The 22,206-nt window shown below is 32.9% G+C and overlaps 1 protein-coding gene across 3 annotated transcripts in view; it reads right to left on the minus strand.

Moving 5' to 3' along the window:
- LOC145269510 (inositol polyphosphate 5-phosphatase K-like) overlaps window positions 1-22,206 on the minus strand; it is a 300,729-nt gene that overhangs the window by 222,963 nt on the left and 55,560 nt on the right. Inside the window, exon 1 of one of the 3 annotated variants that reach the window (XM_080125251.1) lies at window positions 15,470-15,525. The exons of the other annotated variants lie outside the window; for them this stretch is intronic. The gene's annotated coding sequence lies outside the window, so the exon portion shown is untranslated. Of the gene's footprint in view, window positions 1-15,469; window positions 15,526-22,206 lie in introns of those variants that run through there. 3 annotated transcript variants of the gene reach the window in all.

The raw sequence follows: 22,206 nt of genomic DNA on the forward strand, positions 1-22,206 counted from the left end.
TGTTGCTTCAATAAATGTACCCGTTTCTTTAATAAATATGTTTGTTGCTTCAATAAATGTACCCGTTTCTTTAATAAATATGTTTGTTGCTTCAATAAATGTACCCGTTTCTTTAATAAATATGTTTGTTGCTTCAATAAATGTACCTGTTTCTTTAATAAATATGTTTGTTGCTTCAATAAATGTACCTGTTTCTTTAATAAATATGTTTGTTGCTTCAATAAATGTACCTGTTTCTTTAATAAATATGTTTGTTGCTTCAATAAATGTACCCGTTTCTTTAATAAATATGTTTGTTGCTTCAATAAATGTACCCGTTTCTTTAATAAATATGTTTGTTGCTTCAATAAATGTACCTGTTTCTTTAATAAATATGTTTGTTGCTTCAATAAATGTACCCGTTTCTTTAATAAATATGTTTGTTGCTTCAATAAATGTACCTGTTTCTTTAATAAATATGTTTGTTGCTTCAATAAATGTACCTGTTTCTTTAATAAATATGTTTGTTGCTTCAATAAATGTACCTGTTTCTTTAATAAATATGCTTGTTGCTTCAATAAATGTACCCGTTTCTTTATTAAATATGTTTGTTGCTTCAATAAATGTACCCGTTTCTTTAATAAATATGTTTGTTGCTTCAATAAATGTACCTGTTTCTTTAATAAATATGCTTGTTGCTTCAATAAATGTACCCGTTTCTTTAATAAATATGTTTGTTGCTTCAATAAATGTACCTGTTTCTTTAATAAATATGTTTGTTGCTTCAATAAATGTACCTGTTTCTTTAATAAATATGTTTGTTGCTTCAATAAATGTACCTGTTTCTTTAATAAATATGTTTGTTGCTTCAATAAATGTACCTGTTTCTTTAATAAATATGTTTGTTGCTTCAATAAATGTACCCGTTTCTTTAATAAATATGTTTGTTGCTTCAATAAATGTACCCGTTTCTTTAATAAATATGTTTGTTGCTTCAATAAATGTACCCGTTTCTTTAATAAATATGTTTGTTGCTTCAATAAATGTACCTGTTTCTTTAATAAATATGTTTGTTGCTTCAATAAATGTACCCGTTTCTTTAATAAATATGTTTGTTGCTTCAATAAATGTACCCGTTTCTTTAATAAATATGTTTGTTGCTTCAATAAATGTACCTGTTTCTTTAATAAATATGTTTGTTGCTTCAATAAATGTACCCGTTTCTTTAATAAATATGTTTGTTGCTTCAATAAATGTATCTGTTTCTTTAATAAATATGTTTGTTGCTTCAATAAATGTACCTGTTTCTTTAATAAATATGTTTGTTGCTTCAATAAATGTACCTGTTTCTTTAATAAATATGCTTGTTGCTTCAATAAATGTACCCGTTTCTTTAATAAATATGTTTGTTGCTTCAATAAATGTACCCGTTTCTTTAATAAATATGTTTGTTGCTTCAATAAATGTACCTGTTTCTTTAATAAATATGCTTGTTGCTTCAATAAATGTACCCGTTTCTTTAATAAATATGTTTGTTGCTTCAATAAATGTACCTGTTTCTTTAATAAATATGTTTGTTGCTTCAATAAATGTACCTGTTTCTTTAATAAATATGTTTGTTGCTTCAATAAATGTACCTGTTTCTTTAATAAATATGTTTGTTGCTTCAATAAATGTACCTGTTTCTTTAATAAATATGTTTGTTGCTTCAATAAATGTACCCGTTTCTTTAATAAATATGTTTGTTGCTTCAATAAATGTACCCGTTTCTTTAATAAATATGTTTGTTGCTTCAATAAATGTACCTGTTTCTTTAATAAATATGTTTGTTGCTTCAATAAATGTACCCGTTTCTTTAATAAATATGTTTGTTGCTTCAATAAATGTACCCGTTTCTTTAATAAATATGTTTGTTGCTTCAATAAATGTACCTGTTTCTTTAATAAATATGCTTGTTGCTTCAATAAATGTACCCGTTTCTTTAATAAATATGTTTGTTGCTTCAATAAATGTACCTGTTTCTTTAATAAATATGTTTGTTGCTTCAATAAATGTACCTGTTTCTTTAATAAATATGCTTGTTGCTTCAATAAATGTACCCGTTTCTTTAATAAATATGCTTGTTGCTTAAATAAATGTACCCGTTTCTTTAATAAATATGTTTGTTGCTTCAATAAATGTACCTGTTTCTTTAATAAATATGTTTGTTGCTTCAATAAATGTACCCGTTTCTTTAATAAATATGTTTGTTGCTTCAATAAATGTACCTGTTTCTTTAATAAATATGCTTGTTGCTTCAATAAATGTACCTGTTTCTTTAATAAATATGCTTGTTGCTTCAATAAATGTACCTGTTTCTTCAATAAATATGTTTGTTGCTTCAATAAATGTACCCGTTTCTTTAATAAATATGTTTGTTGCTTCAATAAATGTACCTGTTTCTTTAATAAATATGCTTGTTGCTTCAATAAATGTACCTGTTTCTTTAATAAATATGTTTGTTGCTTCAATAAATGTACCTGTTTCTTTAATAAATATGTTTGTTGCTTCAATAAATGTACCTGTTTCTTTAATAAATATGTTTGTTGCTTCAATAAATGTACCTGTTTCTTTAATAAATATGTTTGTTGCTTCAATAAATGTACCTGTTTCTTTAATAAATATGTTTGTTGCTTCAATAAATGTACCTGTTTCTTTAATAAATATGTTTGTTGCTTCAATAAATGTACCTGTTTCTTTAATAAATATGTTTGTTGCTTCAATAAATGTACCTGTTTCTTTAATAAATATGTTTGTTGCTTCAATAAATGTACCTGTTTCTTTAATAAATATGTTTGTTGCTTCAATAAATGTACCTGTTTCTTTAATAAATATGTTTGTTGCTTCAATAAATGTACCTGTTTCTTTAATAAATATGTTTGTTGCTTCAATAAATATACCTGTTTCTTTAATAAATATGTTTGTTGCTTCAATAAATGTACCTGTTTCTTTAATAAATATGTTTGCGGCTTCAATAAATATACCTGTTTCTTTAATAAATATGTTTGTTGCTTCAATAAATGTACCTGTTTCTTTAATAAATATGTTTGTTGCTTCAATAAATGTACCTGTTTCTTTAATAAATATGTTTGTTGCTTCAATAAATGTACCTGTTTCTTTAATAAATATGTTTGTTGCTTCAATAAATGTACCTGTTTCTTTAATAAATATGTTTGTTGCTTCAATAAATGTACCTGTTTCTTTAATAAATATGTTTGTTGCTTCAATAAATATACCTGTTTCTTTAATAAATATGTTTGTTGCTTCAATAAATGTACCTGTTTCTTTAATAAATATGTTTGTTGCTTCAATAAATGTACCTGTTTCTTTAATAAATATGTTTGTTGCTTCAATAAATGTACCTGTTTCTTTAATAAATATGTTTGTTGCTTCAATAAATGTACCTGTTTCTTTAATAAATATGTTTGTTGCTTCAATAAATGTACCTGTTTCTTTAATAAATATGTTTGTTGCTTCAATAAATGTACCTGTTTCTTTAATAAATATGTTTGTTGCTTCAATAAATGTACCTGTTTCTTTAATAAATATGTTTGTTGCTTCAATAAATGTACCTGTTTCTTTAATAAATATGTTTGTTGCTTCAATAAATGTACCTGTTTCTTTAATAAATATGTTTGTTGCTTCAATAAATATACCTGTTTCTTTAATAAATATGTTTGTTGCTTCAATAAATGTACCTGTTTCTTTAATAAATATGTTTGCGGCTTCAATAAATATACCTGTTTCTTTAATAAATATGTTTGTTGCTTCAATAAATGTACCTGTTTCTTTAATAAATATGTTTGTTGCTTCAATAAATGTACCTGTTTCTTTAATAAATATGTTTGTTGCTTCAATAAATGTACCTGTTTCTTTAATAAATATGTTTGTTGCTTCAATAAATGTACCTGTTTCTTTAATAAATATGTTTGTTGCTTCAATAAATGTACTTGTTTCTTTAATAAATATGTTTGTTGCTTCAATAAATATACCCGTTTCTTTAATAAATATGTTTGTTGCTTCAATAAATATACCCGTTTCTTTAATAAATATGCTTGTTGCTTCAATAAATGTACTTGTTTCTTTAATAAATATGTTTGTTGCTTCAATAAATATACCCGTTTCTTTAATAAATATGCTTGTTGCTTCAATAAATGTACCTGTTTCTTTAATAAATATGTTTGCGGCTTCAATAAATATACCTGTTTCTTTAATAAATATGTTTGTTGCTTCAATAAATGTACCTGTTTCTTTAATAAATATGTTTGTTGCTTCAATAAATGTACCTGTTTCTTTAATAAATATGTTTGTTGCTTCAATAAATGTACCTGTTTCTTTAATAAATATGTTTGTTGCTTCAATAAATGTACTTGTTTCTTTAATAAATATGTTTGTTGCTTCAATAAATATACCTGTTTCTTTAATAAATATGTTTGTTGCTTCAATAAATGTACCTGTTTCTTTAATAAATATGTTTGCGGCTTCAATAAATATACCTGTTTCTTTAATAAATATGTTTGTTGCTTCAATAAATGTACCTGTTTCTTTAATAAATATGTTTGTTGCTTCAATAAATGTACTTGTTTCTTTAATAAATATGCTTGTTGCTTCAATAAATGTACCTGTTTCTTTAATAAATATGTTTGTGTCTTCAATAAATGTACCTGTTTCTTTAATAAATATGTTTGTTGCTTCAATAAATGTACCTGTTTCTTTAATAAATATGTTTGCGGCTTCAATAAATGTACCTGTTTCTTTAATAAATATGTTTGTTGCTTCAATAAATGTACCCGTTTCTTTAATAAATATGTTTGTTGCTTCAATAAATGTACCTGTTTCTTTAATAAATATGTTTGTTGCTTCAATAAATGTACCTGTTTCTTTAATAAATATGCTTGTTGCTTCAATAAATGTACCTGTTTCTTTAATAAATATGTTTGTTGCTTCAATAAATGTACCTGTTTCTTTAATAAATATGTTTGTTGCTTCAATAAATGTACCTGTTTCTTTAATAAATATGTTTGCGGCTTCAATAAATGTACCTGTTTCTTTAATAAATATGTTTGTTGCTTCAATAAATGTACCTGTTTCTTTAATAAATATGTTTGTTGCTTCAATAAATGTACCTGTTTCTTTAATAAATATGTTTGCGGCTTCAATAAATGTACCTGTTTCTTTAATAAATATGTTTGTTGCTTCAATAAATGTACCTGTTTCTTTAATAAATATGTTTGTTGCTTCAATAAATGTACCTGTTTCTTTAATAAATATGTTTGTAGCTTCAATAAATATACCTGTTTCTTTAATAAATATGTTTGTTTCTTCAATAAATATACCTGTTTCTTTAATAAATGTTTGTTGCTTCAATAAATGTACCTGTTTCTTTAATAAATATGTTTGTTGCTTCAATAAATGTACCTGTTTCTTTAATAAATATGTTTGTTGTTTCAATAATGTAGCAACAGCAGTGGCTATCCAGAAGAGATGGACAGTTTAAGAGAAATCCTCCACTGAAACAACTATCCAGAGAGCATGACATCAGCTCCAAGAAATCTGGATCAGACACCAAAGGACACCACCCGGAAACACCACAGTTTGTATACCATACATGGAGGACTTGTTGAAAAAAAAACTTCAAAGAATATGCAATCCATATGACATCAGAACAGTATTGAGAATCAATTCAACTTTCCAGAAACAGCTTGTGCGAGTCAAACCCTCTAGAGAAAAAAAAACCATGACTAAGAAATGTGTATATGTAACTCTTTACATCATCAACATTCTGATCCACATCTGGCATCAATTGAAATGAATGACTCTCGTCTTCAGGAGGCCTCAAGTTTTGACAAGCTTCTGGGCTTGACCATTACTCCTGATCTTAAATGGAACACGTACATCAAATCTGTTGCTAAGGCCGCTGGAAAAATGGTGGGATCTTTCTATCGATCCGGTAGATATCTCACTGCTGATGCAATTCTCTATCTATATAAGAGCCAGGTACATCCAAGGATGGAATACTGTTGCCACATCTGGGCAGGAGCTGCTAGAAAGGACTTGTCCTGCCTTGATAGAGTTCAAAATAGACTTCGTAGCCTCGTAGGAGATGTCCTTTTCTCTTCCCTGCAACCTCTATCTCACAGAAGAGATGTTGCGAGTTTGTCTCTGATGTATCGTTATTTTCATGGAAAGTGTTCGACTGAGCTTCAGTCTATGGTCCCCCCTCGCCTAACTTTCACAAGAAACACTCGTCTAGCTGTAAACACTATTAATAATTCCCCCCACTCTTTATCTGTGCCTAAACCTTAACGTAGATTCCATGAACAAAGCTTCTTTCTTAGAACTGCACGCCTGTGGAATTGTCTTCCGTTTTCCTGCTTTTCCGGCTGACTACAATATGGTTGTGTTCAAGTCTAACGTAAATAAGTTCTTGATGAGCCGTTCCATATAAGTTATCAAATTTACCAAATTTTCATTACTAATGATTACTCTATTGTCCAATTTCTACTGTACACTCTTTAACCCTTATCCTTGAGTGGCCTCTTGGCCTTTATAATGTGGTGATGCCTGTGTATAAAAAAACAAAAAAAAAAAACCTCCATGTAAAGGTGAGACATGTCGTCCATTGAAAGTACAGTTAGAAGAACATCGAAAAGCCTTAATACGTAGAGAGATTGTAAAGTCGGATATGGCTGACTGTATCTGGAAGGATAAGGGAAATATTTATGATTCAAAGAAGCAGCAGATATGCTGGGCAACAATCAATTACTAAGTAGACCTAGTATAGAATTTAACACGATATGGGAACTGTTAATTATAAATAATAGATAATATATACAGTAATAAGTAAAAAAGAACATAATATATATTATAGTAATAAATACAATAATATATAGTAATAATAGTTAGTAATAAATAGTGATATTTACAACTAGAAATAAAATAGGTTTAAGGCTTCCAAAATTCGTACTAGAACTGTCTACAAGGACCCGTGATTAGAGTACTTGGAAAAATCTATTGTAAAAAGTGATATTCTCCTAAAGGTTGAAGGTTCAATTCTCAGTATGGGCAACTGAAAAATACAATTGCAAATTACTTAGGACCTCTATCCAGTCATGGCTGACGGAACGAGAGCAAGCTACCCCTGTGAAGTAAATAAAAGGTTCCGTTTGAAATTCTGTCCAAATTTCCGAGTTTGACAGAAACATTCCAAAGTTCAACAAGATACACCAGAAGAAGGTGGGAGGTTAAATCGACCGAAACGTTGTGAAAATTACACTCCAAATGAGATCAGTAGTCCAAAGAATCCAAATAATACGGATGCCTGTTAAAAAGTTCATTTCGATCACTGTTTTGTCAGTGTTTTTCATATTTCATAAATGATATATACTCCTTAATAAATGTCTAATAACTTATTTCCAGGTACAATTTTTTAAAATCATATAAAACTACCAGGGGTGCCCGGCATTGCCCGGGGTGTTTGAAGGTGTTTGTTTAGAGAAAAAAAGTGTTAGTAGGCAGGCAGGCTTAAACCCGTGACGCGCAGGCGGAAAAAGGTAGTGAAAGAAAACGTGACATCTTACCGCTACGCTATAACGCCACAGGAATTGAAAAGCGTTCAAATTTAGCGATGTCAATCAAAAAGTTGTCAACTCAATGATAATTAAGTTGAGAATCATAGGAGTCAGCAAAGAAATGAAAGTGGCTTTTAAACCTGGCCTGGGGCCAGTGAAGCCTTCTGTTTTCTCTCGTGATATTTATTTGCTTCCCCACGAGGTCATTCCCCTGAAAAAAGAGGGAACTCTGGCAGTGTCGAAATGAATAGCAATTGTCTGATATAAAGGGTTTTCTCACATTGATCAAAGCTAATTGCTTTCAAGACGTTCCGGCACGAAATGCCCAGTGTTGTACCTTCACTCCAATTAGATTCGCTTTATTTTTTTTTATTTTTATTATTTTTTTTTTACAAGGTGGTCACCACTTACCAAGGCCCGGAGGCCACTCGGGGATAAGGGTTATTGCGCGTACAGTACGTTAATGTTCAGATTTGATAAAGTGTCTACTTAACAGGGCAGTTCATCAGTAATTTGTTTATGTTGGACTTGAAGACATCCAAGTTGTAGTCAGGTGGGAAACAGGCAGATGGAACAGAGTTCCACAGGCGTGCACTTCTAAGAAAGAAGCTTTGTTCATGGAATCTACGTTTTGGTTTTGGCACAGATAAAGAGTGGGGAAAATTTTTGACAGTGGATTTATACGAAAAAGACAAACAAACACATGAGAAAACGGAATAGAGAGAATTTTTTTAAAGTCGATGTGAATAAATGTAGATACGACGGCTGTTTGCAAATCGTAGATATTATAATCTAGGGAGTATATAAAAAGTTCTAAAAAATAGTAACGTGGTCGATAGTCCCCCCCCCCTTTCTTGTACATACAAAAACGTGTGTGACCGTTTTGCCTTTTATATATATATAGATGCCATTGATAACAAAAATGACAAAAATTAGAAAAATGTGTGTCCTTTTCTTGCAGGAGTTCACACTCGATCACAATGCTGTCCCCTATCAGCAGAGCATGGCGAGATGAGTACACAAATGAGTGAAAAAAAAGAAAAGAACGCATGCGGTTTCAGAAATTATGTCATTGCCTTGAAGAAAAAGTTGAGGATGACCACGCAGTCTTTACAACGAGCGTTTAAAAATAATAGTTGGACAAAATCGCACATCAAAGAAACGTTTAATGCACTGATTATTGTTATTTTAATGATGTCCAACCATCTGAAGCAAATTGGTGAAACTCTTTAAATGAGTTTCACAATAGTTCAATGAATAAATTATACGTTTCTTAAATCGGTCATTATTTTCTGAACAATTTACATATATTATGTCTCTTTTTTTTATATATATACTAGCATTTCGGCCCGGCGTTGCCCGGATGTTTGGAGGTGTATGTTGAGCAAAAAAAAAAAAAAAGTGGTCAATTTTTTAAACTTTGACCCCTATTATGACCCTTTAACATTTATTGTTTGGGGCTCAAATAAAGTTATTAAGTTAGATCCATGTCCAAGGAACCTATATCTAATATTTCAAGTGTTTAGACCCAAAATTGTCGGAGGAGTTTGGTAGAGTTCTCAAAGGTTAAGTCGTTGAACTTTGACCCCCTTAACAGCCAAATTTCTGGCCGAAACCTGATTACAAAGATTTCAGTACTCTGTATATCAAATTTCAGGTCTGTAGACTGAAAATTGACAGAGTTATTGCGTAGGGAAATGTACACACACACACATACACACACACACACACACACACACACACACGTTCACTTTTATAGATATATAGATAGATAGATTTTACTTAAGTTTTAAGATATCAAAGGGCTTCCTCCTGGAGCTAACACTGTTATGATTTAAATTTATATTCGAAGGCTCTTTTAAGAATAGACACTGTTCCCTTTATGGCTGCTATCTGTATTTCGTTACAGCTTGGTTTTCCATAATAAAATAAGAAATTCTAAAGATTCTTTTTTATTAAGTCAGTTGCTCCTATCACAACTGGTATAATGTTTATTTCTTTTTCTTTTTTTACGTTTCTTCCTTTGAAGATTGTAACGCTGGGTATGGGGCAGCCAAACCAGCTGCCAACATTGCCCTGCTTTTTATTGAAACCAGCCGAGAGCTCTTTTTAGTATTCTCGTTGTTCCCTTATACTGTCAATTGTCTGGGTATTTTTTGCACTTGGTTCACCAGGAATATTAGTTAGGTAGGACTTCAGGTTCTTCTTCATAAGCTCTGTGGCACCTATAATAACTGGTATGATTGATATCTCCCTAAGATTCCAGTTTCTTTTCATATCATATATGAGACTTTAATATTTGGTCTGTTTCTCCCTTTCAGCTCTGTTCAGACCTCCATCATTAGGGACACTCACTTCAACCTCTCTAACTTATTCCATATAACTATGTCAGGTTTCACAACAGCATTTTCAAGGTAGGTGGCTATAGGGATTACATGGTCGTAATGTATGGTATATAAGTCATTTCCAACTGTTCTTTCAGGTTGATGTTCCCTGGACTTGTTGCTACGCTGGATGTTTAATTTTTTACAGATGGTCCAGTGGAGATACTTACATACTCCATGTGTGCATGTGCGCGTGTCCAGTTAAAAGTAAAAAAAAAAAGAAACCCTACAAAACAAACACCTGCAAAGTTGGTATATTATTGAGCAGTGTCGCCCTGGATGAATAATATCTAAAATTTTGAAAAAAAAAAAAAAAAAAAAAAAAAATCATTCTTTGCCCCCCCCCTCGAAAAAAAAAAAAAAAACTGGCACAAATTATGTCAAATAAGGTGTCAGTTTTTACGCCACTAACTAAATCATTTTTTTTTTTTTTTGCTACTCAGTTCTCATCTGTGTTTGTCGATGTCCGAAGAAAGAAATGTGTTGGGTGGAGAAAAGATAGAGAGAGAGGATGAGAGAAAGATTCGGTTAGCAATGACGGCTAAAAGTCAAAAACTACAAAACAAATACCCACAAAGTTAGGATATTCTTGATCCACATTGTCCGGAATGAATGATATCTAAAATTTAGAAATTTGAACCTAAACTGGCACATACACAGATATGATAGGAGAGGAGTTAGGCTGATTCATTCCTCAAATTATCTGTGTGTATGTTCAGAGAGAGGAATGGACTGCACAGAAAAGAAAGAGGAGGTGGGGAAGGTAAGGGGAAACCGGAGGAAGAGGGGAAGTTTTACATCACTATATTATACTTTATATCTGGGCAACACCAGGTAGCATATATATATATATATATATATATATATATATATATAAAAAGCATATATAAAAAGCATATATAAAAGCACATCTTATTTTTCTTTTATTAATATTATTGGAATCTTTTCTTCTTTTTTCTTGTACACATTTTTGTGAATTATTCCATGGATTTCTGCCTTTGGATTATTACGGACCATCTTCTTCCAATTACGGGATTTCCTTGGATTTTACTTGTACAAATGGAAATTCTTTTAACTTCCTTGAAGTTTTACATTTGGATTTTACCGTCACTGGATTTTTTATCTTCTACCAGACTATCCATTCGTGTGTAATCACATTTTTCTTTACCATATTCCCTCTGCTTCACTTTTTTTTGTTTTCAAGTAAGATCTTTGACTTACTTGTTGTTTCATCAAATACTTCTGCATGCGAAATCCAATCCCGCATTTTGCTAATTCCTACCCTCTGATGAGAAGGATTAAAGACTTATCTAGTGTTTCCTTTTCAGATTGAATGTGTTTTTGACTCATTTCAGGGTGTTTTTTGACATATTTTATTAACTGTTTGCTCATATATATATATATATATATATATATATATATATATATATATATATATATAAATTTCAAGTATTCTGGTTCATCTGATCTTTAAAACCAAGCTACTCGTCTTACTGGAATATATATATATATATATATATATATATATATACAGGGTGGGCCAAAATAAGGGTCCTATTTTTAAAAATTCATAAATTCATGTAAGTTTTAAGAAGTGTTTTTCGGCCAAAATTTGTTTTGTTTATTTCAAAAAAATCTCGGAAGGGTCAGTCTACACACACATAAAGTTTGGTGAGTTTAACTTATTTTGTGGAAGTTATTCAACTTTAAAGATAGGACCCTTATTTTGGCCCACCCTGTATATATATATATATATATATATATATATATATATATATATATATATATAAATTCTAAGTAAAATTATGTAGAATTACAAAATTTATTGTTTATTGTATTGAGTACAAATACTTATTCTTGGATTTTCAACAAATGACTCATCTCATCGAGGAAAATATTAGCAAAACAGACACATTTTGCCTTTTATATAATAGACTAGCAGGGCTACCCGGCGTTGCTCGGGACCATATAAACAATGAAAAAACAAAAGCAGATATTGAACATATGTTTTATTCTTAGGGGAGAGGAATCTTTCATCTCTATGTATTATTTGTTTTATCTACCCTAGGACTGGTATTGTTCATGTTTTATACCTAGCATAGGTAATTTACAGCATGTATATGAAATTGTTTTACCTTAGGGAGAAGAGAACAGGTAATATACAACATAATGTGTCTATATTACATCCCTGGCAACGCCTAGAAACCAGCTAGAACATGTATTTCAGTCAATCTATATTACATCCTGGGCCATGCCGGGAAACCAGCTAATCTCTATTTAGTGACTTGACCACCAAAATACCTCCCTAAGTGTGTCCTTTCTTTTGAACTTATTAGATATAGGTATCTAGAAATGTGTGTGAAATTTTGTTGATGATTAAATTTTGCTTATTAGCACATTAATTGGATTTTTGCTCTATCTCACATATTGAGCTTTCTTTATCTGCTTAGGATTGTCTTATAAATATTGATACAAATATTTATTTGGATGTTATGTTTACAGTATTATACAATCTGTTATCCTACAGTATTTCATTATTTGATTTATATGTGTGTGTGTGTGTGTGTGTGTGTGTGTGAACACATGTATATAGTGCATTTATTTATACAAATATTATTGGCAATATGTGTGCATACATGTTATAGCTGCACCTAATTTAGAGATCTGGCCTAATTAGGCGGCTTGATGATGTATAAATAAACATACTATAGTACTGCTCTGCTTTTCATTGAGCACTTTTTGACAAATACCAGAGATTAGGTGGACTTACATCTTACAAACTGCAATCATACAACCATATATATATATATATATATATATATATATATATATATATATATATATACAGCCTTTGTCGATTGCAAATTTCTTGGGGCGACTAAAATTCGTAAATCACTCGCTCGCCAGTCGATAAAATTTCTTTAAATAAAGAAACGGGAAAAACTCATTTATTTTACAACCCTCAAATATGCGGTGACTTAGAATGACCTACGTCTCATCATTTGTGAATTCTTTCATCTCTAGCAGTGAGACCGTTGGAATATCGTATTGAAAAAAGGTGGTCACGCTAAATGTCAACAATAGGTAAAATTTACATATTCGGCGTGTAGTCAAAATATCGCTTTCATTTAGCTCTCTGATTTTGAAATTTATTTGGAAAAAAATTCTTCGATGCAACAACTACATACACTTCATGTTTACAAAAGTAAAGACGAACATTTGAAAGAGGAAAAAAACGCATCGTTCTGTTAAGCATCCGAAAAAATGATTCTTATTTCTATGGAACAATAATATGAATAATGCTATATAAAGAAACTGGTGTTGTATTTTAACGTTTTGTTGAATATTTACTGAAATATTTGTAGTAATAAAATAGTTGATTTATAAGAGTTAAACAAATATTTTCTTGTTAGATTATACACACAGTAATTTCTTGAATTGTTGTAAAATTATTTACTATTATTGACTGAAACAAAGACAAAGTCGGACGAGTAAAAATATTTTGATGCGAGTAAATTTTTCCTCACACTTGACCAGCGGTTGAGTGATTTTTTTTTTTAAATCTCAAAGGCTGGATATATATATATATATATATATTTTGATTTTGATTGCAGAAATTCCCCTCTGGACCAAAGTACCATAGGTTTGAAACAATAGATGCCACATACAAATTTATCATGTCTAGAATATTAGCCATTATCTTATGTAATTTTAGAATGACATTTTAGACACATTTAGTCATTATAATAAAATCCTACATTTCATCTTAGGAGCAACACCATCACAATGATCTTTAGAGGAAGTAATTCCTATTTTTCCCTCTAAATATCAAGTCCTCCTACTGCCCCCAGTAAACACCGGGAGGAAATATACACATTATACATATATTGTGCTTGCACCCTTCGTAACTGGATCATAAACTCATAGACATAACATAATATTTCCCTTTTCCGATTCAGAAATAATAAAGTCTTCGCAGACTAATTCCGCTCATTCTGATTAGCTGAGCTCTGACTATTCCTATATTCCAGATTAATTGTAATTGTGGGAATTAGAATTTTCAGGCTAATTTGATTGTCGCCCTTTAACTCTGATAATTGGAGAGCGACACAGCCATGTGACTTCCTGTTTCTTTCTTTTCTCTTTTCCGTTGAACCTTCGACCAGTCAACATGTAACGAAGTGCTCTTCACTAACCCGTCAGCCTCTCATCAATCGCAAGTAACAAACTTTCTCAACGAACTCTTATTCTTTCTATATTATCTTTAATATTTCTCATGTAAATTCATGTAAATAAATCAGCATTCTTTCGCTTTCTCTCTCTCGCTCACTTTTTACATTTCTTTTTTTTTTTTTAGAAAAACAAAACATTTCCCGCCGACATTCCACAGCATCAACATTATCTACAAGAGTTTTTATTTCTTCTCTCTCTCGCTCGGTCTGTACATTTCTTTTTATGCCAAAAAATAAAAACAAAACATTTTACGGCATCAACACTACCTACAAGTGTTTTTATTTCCTCTCTCTCTCTCTCACACTAGCTCTCTCTCTCTCTCTTTACATTTCTTTTTTCCTTTCTCTCTCGCTTTTTACATTTCTTTTTATGGCGTCAACATTATCTACAACAGTTTTTATCTCCTCTTTCTCTTTCTCTCTCTCTCTCTCTCTCTCTGTATATTTTTTCCCAGCTCTCGTTCTCTCTCTCACACACACACTCTTTCTCTCTCTCTTCTCTCACTTTTATTAATTCCTTCTTCAAAAAAAAAAAAAAAGAAGATGCTTTTCTTTTTTTTGGTGGTGGTGATTCCACTTATGCAACACGTAACTGGGTATATATATATATATATATATATATATATATATATATAAAACTCACTATTTGTGTGTGTCTGTCTATTTTTTAAAGTGCGTTTCCTCTAAGACACAAGATCACAGAGTAGCTTGAGGTGGATTAAATGATTGCACCTTTTTGTGGACTGTAATTTTATGGGATTTTAGCCAGTATAAATAGCTGCTAAGTGATCAAAATTGAAATAATTGGAACTTGGCAGGCATAAGTCGACTTAAAATGCTCTTGTATGCATCCACAAATACACATGTCTACATTTTAGTTTGTTTATTTTTAACTATTTATCAATTATCTGATGACATCTCAAACAGTAACGACTAAGGCTGAAGAGTTTCAATTCTAACTGATGACACCCAAGTCATATATTTTTATTATTATTACTTTACTATATGTTGGCTACAAAACAAAACAATATGAAACAAAGCAATATAAAACAAAAGAGGCAATCTTCGATTACGACAGACCGAAGTTGAGCTTGACAGACCGACTGAACCTCTTACAGATTTATTCGAGCGCACATCTGAAAAGTTTCTAGATATTGTCCAATTTCTACTGTACACTCTTTAACCCTTATCCTTGAGTGGCCTCTTGGCCTTGATAATGTGGTGATGCCTATGTAAAAAAAAAAAAAAAAAAAAAAAAACTTACTGAGTCTAACAAAAACCGACACCGCAGAAGTACGTAGAGCGTCTTGCTTATTTCCTCGCAAGTAAATTTCTCAGTTTCCTCAATAACAGGGTCACCCGAGGCTTCTTCTTTCTTTTTCTACCTGTCGACTGTAAACTTATCGTCCAACAACTCTCACCACCATCCTCCGCCTCCCCCCCCCCAAAAAAAAGAAGAAAACAAAAGTGGGACAGGTAACTGAGAGATACTCGCCTGACATTGCAGAATTTCATTTGGCAGTCGACATTTTTTTTTTTTTAATTTATTTTTTTTTTTTTTACTCAACAATATACAGGTAAAGAAAAAAAAAAACTAATGGCGTAGAAAGAGGGGGGGAGCAAAGGAAGTAGGCAACCTCATCAACGACTCACATATCCTGTTTACATACATATTCTACAATCACTAATTCTTACCTCATAGGATGAAAGTATATATATTTATTTACTGTTGTAATCATGGTAGGAAAACCCGTTTTGATGTTTATTATTAAAAGGGGAAATGAAAAAAAAATAAAAATTAATTAATGGGAGAGGCCAGCTGACTGGTTTCGCCCTCACTTTTCGTAAGCTGGATCGAGGGATTTCCTTTTTTATATATATATATATATTAGCATTTCAACTCGGCTTTGCTTGGGCTCTATGTACTGTTCATAATTTTATGTGCATATATATATATATATATATATATATATATTAAAAAGTTTGACTTCCATTCAGGTAACCTATACCTAAAATTTCAAGTGTTTAGATCCAAAATTGGCAGAGGAGTTTCGTAGAGTCTACAAAGGTCAACTTTTTCAACTTTGACCTCTTGGCAGCCAAATTTTCGCCCAAAACCTGATTAAAAAGCTTGCTGTATGTCTGAATAACCTTTATGTAAAATTTCAAATGTTTAGACCTAAAATTGGTGGAATAGTTTGCTAGAGACCGCATAGGTCATTTTTTTTTTTTTAAACTTTGATAGGAATTGCTAAAAATGTTGGACGAATACCATATGACGTCATTGAAAGTTTTGTATCTACTTTGAATTAGCAAATCTATTTTTGATATTTTTATTGTAATACCCCTTGCCAATCTTTCACAAAAAAAAAACATTCGTCTAACCAAAATCACTATTAAAAATTTCCCCCACTTTCTATCGGTGCTTAAATCTAAATGTGGATTCCATGAACAAAGTTTCTTTCCTAGAACTGCCCGCCTGTGGAACTGTTCTGCTTGTCTGCTTTCCAGTTTGCTACAATATTGTCATCTTCAAGTCCAACTGTTTAAGCTTTTATTGAACCGTCCTCTTAAATAATCTAATCATACCAAATTTCCACTACAAACAATTACTACATTATTGTCATTAAGGCGAAAGGGGGGGGTCATGCAACTTAGGGAACCCCTTTAAAAATTGTACAAGTTACACAATTTTTGCAAGGGATTACAAACAAGCCAGAGAATGCACAATTGTTTTTTGCAAATTCTGCCAATGTAATTCTTCAAATAATGAGGTTTTGAGATGAGGATTGATGATTTCGATTATTTGGACTATCGTCCTCATCTTGACTTATTTGCGCAACGTTTCGGCTGATGTAACCTCTGGCTGTGTCCACGTATATATATTGTTGAACTCTGGAATCTTTCCATCAAACTCTGGGAATCTTTCTGTCAAACTGCACAGAATTTCAAACGGAACCCTTTATTTAATCCACCTGCGCAGCATGCTATTGTTCTGTCAGCCATGACCGGGTAGAAAGTCTTAAGCAATTCGTAATTATGCTCTTTGTATCATTCGCAGTGAGGAAGGGTTTTACTCAAAGCCGAATTTTACCTAGTATTTTATTATGTCAGAGGTTCATACAGATTCCCAATTCAATAAGATACGTCTGAAGAAGGTCTAAGTGTACATCAGCTGAAACGTGAACAAAAACACTCAAAATGGGAACAGCAGTTCAGATAATCCAAAACAATGATGGTTTGGTTTGATTGTTTTGTTTTACGGCATATCAACCCTTTTTGGGTTATTTAATGTTGATTCCAGTTATTTTAGAAACAGTATTCATGTTTCATCCACTTATTTTGTAGAAGGTTTTTATTCTTCAAGTTTTTTGCATCTTAAATAGCTAGTTCGTTGTGTTTGGTTTGGTTGTTTTATAGTGGATTTTATCGTTTTTGTTCCCAGCCCTGCAGAACATGAATGAGTTTCGCAATGGGAGAGAGAAAAGGGGTACAGTATTAATGTTTGGTACATTTTACATTAGGAAACCAGTTTTTTTTTGTTTTTTTTTTACATGGTGGTCACCACTTATCAAGGCCCGGAAGCCACTCGGGGATAAGGGTTATTGCGTGCGTGTACAGTAATCAATGGGATAGTATCGTAGTAATCGTTAGTATTGGATATTTGATAAAGTGTCTTACTTAAGGGGGCCGTTCATCAGGAATTTGTTTATGTTGGACTTGAAGACATCCAAGTTGTAGTCACGTGGGAAACAGGCAAACGGAAGAGAGTTCCACAGGTGTGCACTTCTAAGAAAGAAGCTTTGTTCATGGAATCTACGTTTTGATTTAGACACAGATAAAGAGTGGGGGAAATTATTGGCAGTGGTTTCAGCTAGTCGGGTGTTTATCGTGAAAGATTGGCGAGGGGGGACCAGAGATTGGAGCTCAGACTAACACTTGCCATGAAAATAATGATAAAACAAAGATAAGCTTGCAACGTCTCTTCTGTGGGAGAGAGATTGCAGGGAAGAGAAAAGGGCATCCCCCACTAAGCCACGAAGTCTATTTTGTAAATGTCAAGGCACGATAGGCTGTTTTTAGCAGCTCCTGCCCAGATGTGGAAGCAGTACTCCATCCTTGGATGTATTTCCAGTCAGGAAGTCGGGGAGATAGAAAGAGAAAGGGGAAATGGGAAGAAGGAAAGGGGGGGAGAGGTTGTTGTTTTTGGTTTTGGTTTTGCAGAACATAAAAAAAGTTTTGCAAAAAAAAAAATAGAAAAACAAAAAACATCAATGTTAGGTGCATTTCGTCTCAGGATTGGTTGGTTGATTGTTTTTGTTTTACAGCATATCAACCCTTTTCAGGTTATTTAATGCCGAATCCGGTGATTTTGAAGAAAATTTTTTAATAAATAGTATATATTTGTTTTTTGCAAGTCGGTTTCTATTTAACCCATAGTTGGGACCCTAACAGGTACTACCACTCTGGGTCAGAGTGGACCTGGGAGCAATGGCAATTAAAGGGTGGTTCCACACTCCCCAGAGCCCGCAAGCTGGGGCCTCACCATCGGATATAGTTTAAGGTCTTCGTCTCAGGAAGTCAATATCTTCAGACAGCCTGATCTGGTATCACCAGCAAACAATGATGGGTTTTATTTCTAGTAATAGCTGTCCCCCTCAACTCCCACTAGGTCAGACAACAGTCTGTTCAACCCAACAGTGCATGCTGGTTGCCGCTCATCTATACAACTCGGACGTTTCTTGAATCGATAAACAAGTACCTAGTTACTATCAATTGATTCCAGCCCTTATTGTTTTGTTTTTTGTTTTATATTGGACGTGTCTTTCCTTCCTTTTATTAGGGTGACTCTTTCTATCATCACCTGTCACTGTACGTTTCTACCAACGCATAACCTTTCTGCCACAAATCCTAGAAACAAAGTGCAGTATCTGTTCTGATATTATACTTCATCTTTCTTATTCTTGGTTGGTGAAGGAGAAATCCTTCCTGACTAAAGCTTCTTTCTTAGAACTGCATGCCTGTGGAACTCTTCTGTTTGCCTGCTTTTTGGTCGTCTTCAAGTCCAACGTAAACAAATTCTTTATGAGCCGTTCCCCTTAAGTAATCCAATTTACCAAATTTCCACTACAGCATTGCCCCATTGACTGCTGTACATTCATTAACCCTTATCCTCGAGTGGCCTCCGGGCCTTGATAAATGATGACGCCTTTAAAAAAAAAAAAAAAAAAAAAATTTTTTTTAGAACTCAATAGCATAACAAAAAAAAAATCAATTGCTTTCCTTTAGTTAGTGGTTGAAAAACAGACAGTCCGTTTGATGAAATCTGTGTCAGTTTTGTGGGTCAAAGAATGGTTATCACATTGATTTCCATCAAGAAATGAACTTCAAAGTTTTTTGTCAGCAGTCCATTTAATAATAGACTGTTACAAGTGAAAACATAGTACATATACGAAAAGAATAAGCCTACAGAAAAGTTTGAATTACAGCTTTGGAAAATATACAGCAATGAAATAAGGTGTGCTAAGTTTTTTTTTTTTTTTTTTTACATGGGGGTCACCACTTATCAAGGCCCAGGAGCTACTCGGGGATGAGGGTTATTGTGTGTACAGTAATCAATGGGATAGTATCATAGTAATAGTTAGTATTGGGGATTTGATAAGGTGTCATTAATTAAGGGGGCGGTTCATCAGGAATTTGTTTGTGCTGGACTTTAAGACATCCAAGTTGAATTCGGGGGGGGGGGAACAGAGAAGCGGCAGAGAGTTCCACAGCCATGCAGTTCTAAGAAAGAAGCTTTGTTCATGGAATCTATGTTTGGATTTAGGCACGGATAAAGAGTGAGGAAAATTATTGACAGTGGTTTCAGCTAGTCGGGTGTTTTTTGTGCAAGATTGGCGGGGGGGGGGGAGAACAAAGAATGGAGCTCAGACGAGCACTTGCCATGGAAAACGATAAAACAGAGACAGGCTTGCAACGTCTCTTCTGTGGGAGAGAGGTTGCAGGGAAGAGAAAAGGGTATCCCCCACTAAGCCACGAAACCTATTTTGTACTCTGTCAAGGCAGGATAGGCTGTTTTTAGCAGCTCCTGCCCAGATGTGGCAGCAGTACTCTATCCTTGGATGCACTTGGCTTTTATATAGATAGAGAATTGCATTATTAGTGAGATACCTTCTGGAGCGGTAGAAGGATCCCACCATTTTCCCAGCAACCTTGGCCACAGACTTGATGTATGTGTTCCATTTCAGATCAGGAGTAAAGGTCAAACCCAGAAGCTTATCAAAACATGGGGCCTCCCCGAGACGAGAGCCATTCATTTCAATCGATGCCAGATGGGGATCAGAGCGTTTATGATGTAATGATAGGAGCTTGGTCAGATGCATTAAAAGGTAACCAGCCACCTCTTCCCCCACTGAACCACACGCTCAAGATCTGAAGAGAGAGAATCAGAGAGAACGTTGCCATTTGATGTGTTGTCATAGATAATCGTGTCATCAGCATAGATGTCAACGAATGATTTTAGTATGTGTTTTGGGAGATCATTGATGTAGATCAAGAATAGAGTTGGGCCCAGGATGGACCCCTGAGGGACTCCAGCATTAATACTATGGGCCTCTGATTTCTGCCCATCAACCACTACTCTTATGAGCCTGAGGCACTTTTTAACCTTGGTGGTCAATCACTTGAAAATGGTGTCTTGAGAAAAACGCTGGTTCCCATCATCACCGGGTTCTCTTCTTTTTCTTTTTTTTTTTACAAGTCTGTAGTTCGAAAATTTGTTGAGTATATAGGTTGAGAGTTGTTCTCACATACACATACACATTCTCACTTAAGAAGGCTGTCATGTGAACGATTCGCGTATGCGCACAGTCATTAAACAGTTGACAAACAGATAAAAATCCAATGACTCCCAAGTATCAATTATTTAATTTTTACCCTTAGCAACCCTTTTTCTGGATAAAAACCGATTAAAAAGTTTTCCGCATGTCTGAATACCCTATATACCAAATTTCAAGTCTATAGATAAAAAATTCGTTGAGTATATAGGTTGAGAGTTGTCTTCACACACACACATTCTCACTTATATAGATATATGGATTAAATAAGGAATCATCTCAATTTAAAATCGGCTTAGTATTACTCAAGTAAAATTGAGAAATGCATGTTTTAAAATATGTTAACATTATCTGAATAAGTGAAAGCAAAAATAAACGATGGAATGAGAAAAAAAAGGTGTTTCCTTGAACCTGAGGAGATGTGTTGTCGCACAACCTGTCTAAAATCAAGACAGAGGCACTTGTCTTACTTTTAGGGCAAATCGACAAATTTCTTCAGATAGACATAAATAATAATACAGCGCTGTAAATAATTGGCTAAAAACATTAATTCCGTCACCCTCAACTGGGCACTTTTCTACGGGTCGCTTTTTCGCCGATATTTTCGAAAGTCATCCCCTCTTTTCAATTGACTAGACTTAACACATTCTCTCTTACATAGATAAATATAATTATGAGATGAGAACAATGGAAATAGTATTCCGACGAAATATAGAAATAAAAAGTAACAAAGCAAAGGAAGTCTCGAAATAAAGTTGAAACGTTGATGAACACTTAACTCGGTTGGTTCCTTTCTATTTCTCTTTATAAATATATGTATGAGAGAGAGAGAGATTAATATGAACACTGATGAAGCATAATATTTTTTTTTTCAAAATTTTTTGACAGAAGGTTTACACTATTAATAGTTTGGAAAGCAATGCACACACATTGGAAAGAATTGTCTAGATTTGACGTGAAAGAGAAATATCTGAACAATGGAAGGTCAACTAATGTGTAGTAGACGGGTAGTTGGGGCGTGCTAACCAGCTGTGACAAATCTGCAGAGTATAAAGAAAATCAAATACAAAGTTTGGTGAATGTTATTTACCAAATTCTTAAGAAACTAAAAACAAATGATTTGTATTTGATAACACTAAATCATTTTTTCTTTTACGTTTCCCTT

Source organism: Euprymna scolopes, chromosome 45 (genome assembly GCF_053919585.1).
Source record: "Euprymna scolopes isolate OS-2025 chromosome 45, ASM5391958v1, whole genome shotgun sequence".
In the NCBI taxonomy this organism is placed as follows: domain Eukaryota; kingdom Metazoa; phylum Mollusca; class Cephalopoda; order Sepiida; family Sepiolidae; genus Euprymna; species Euprymna scolopes.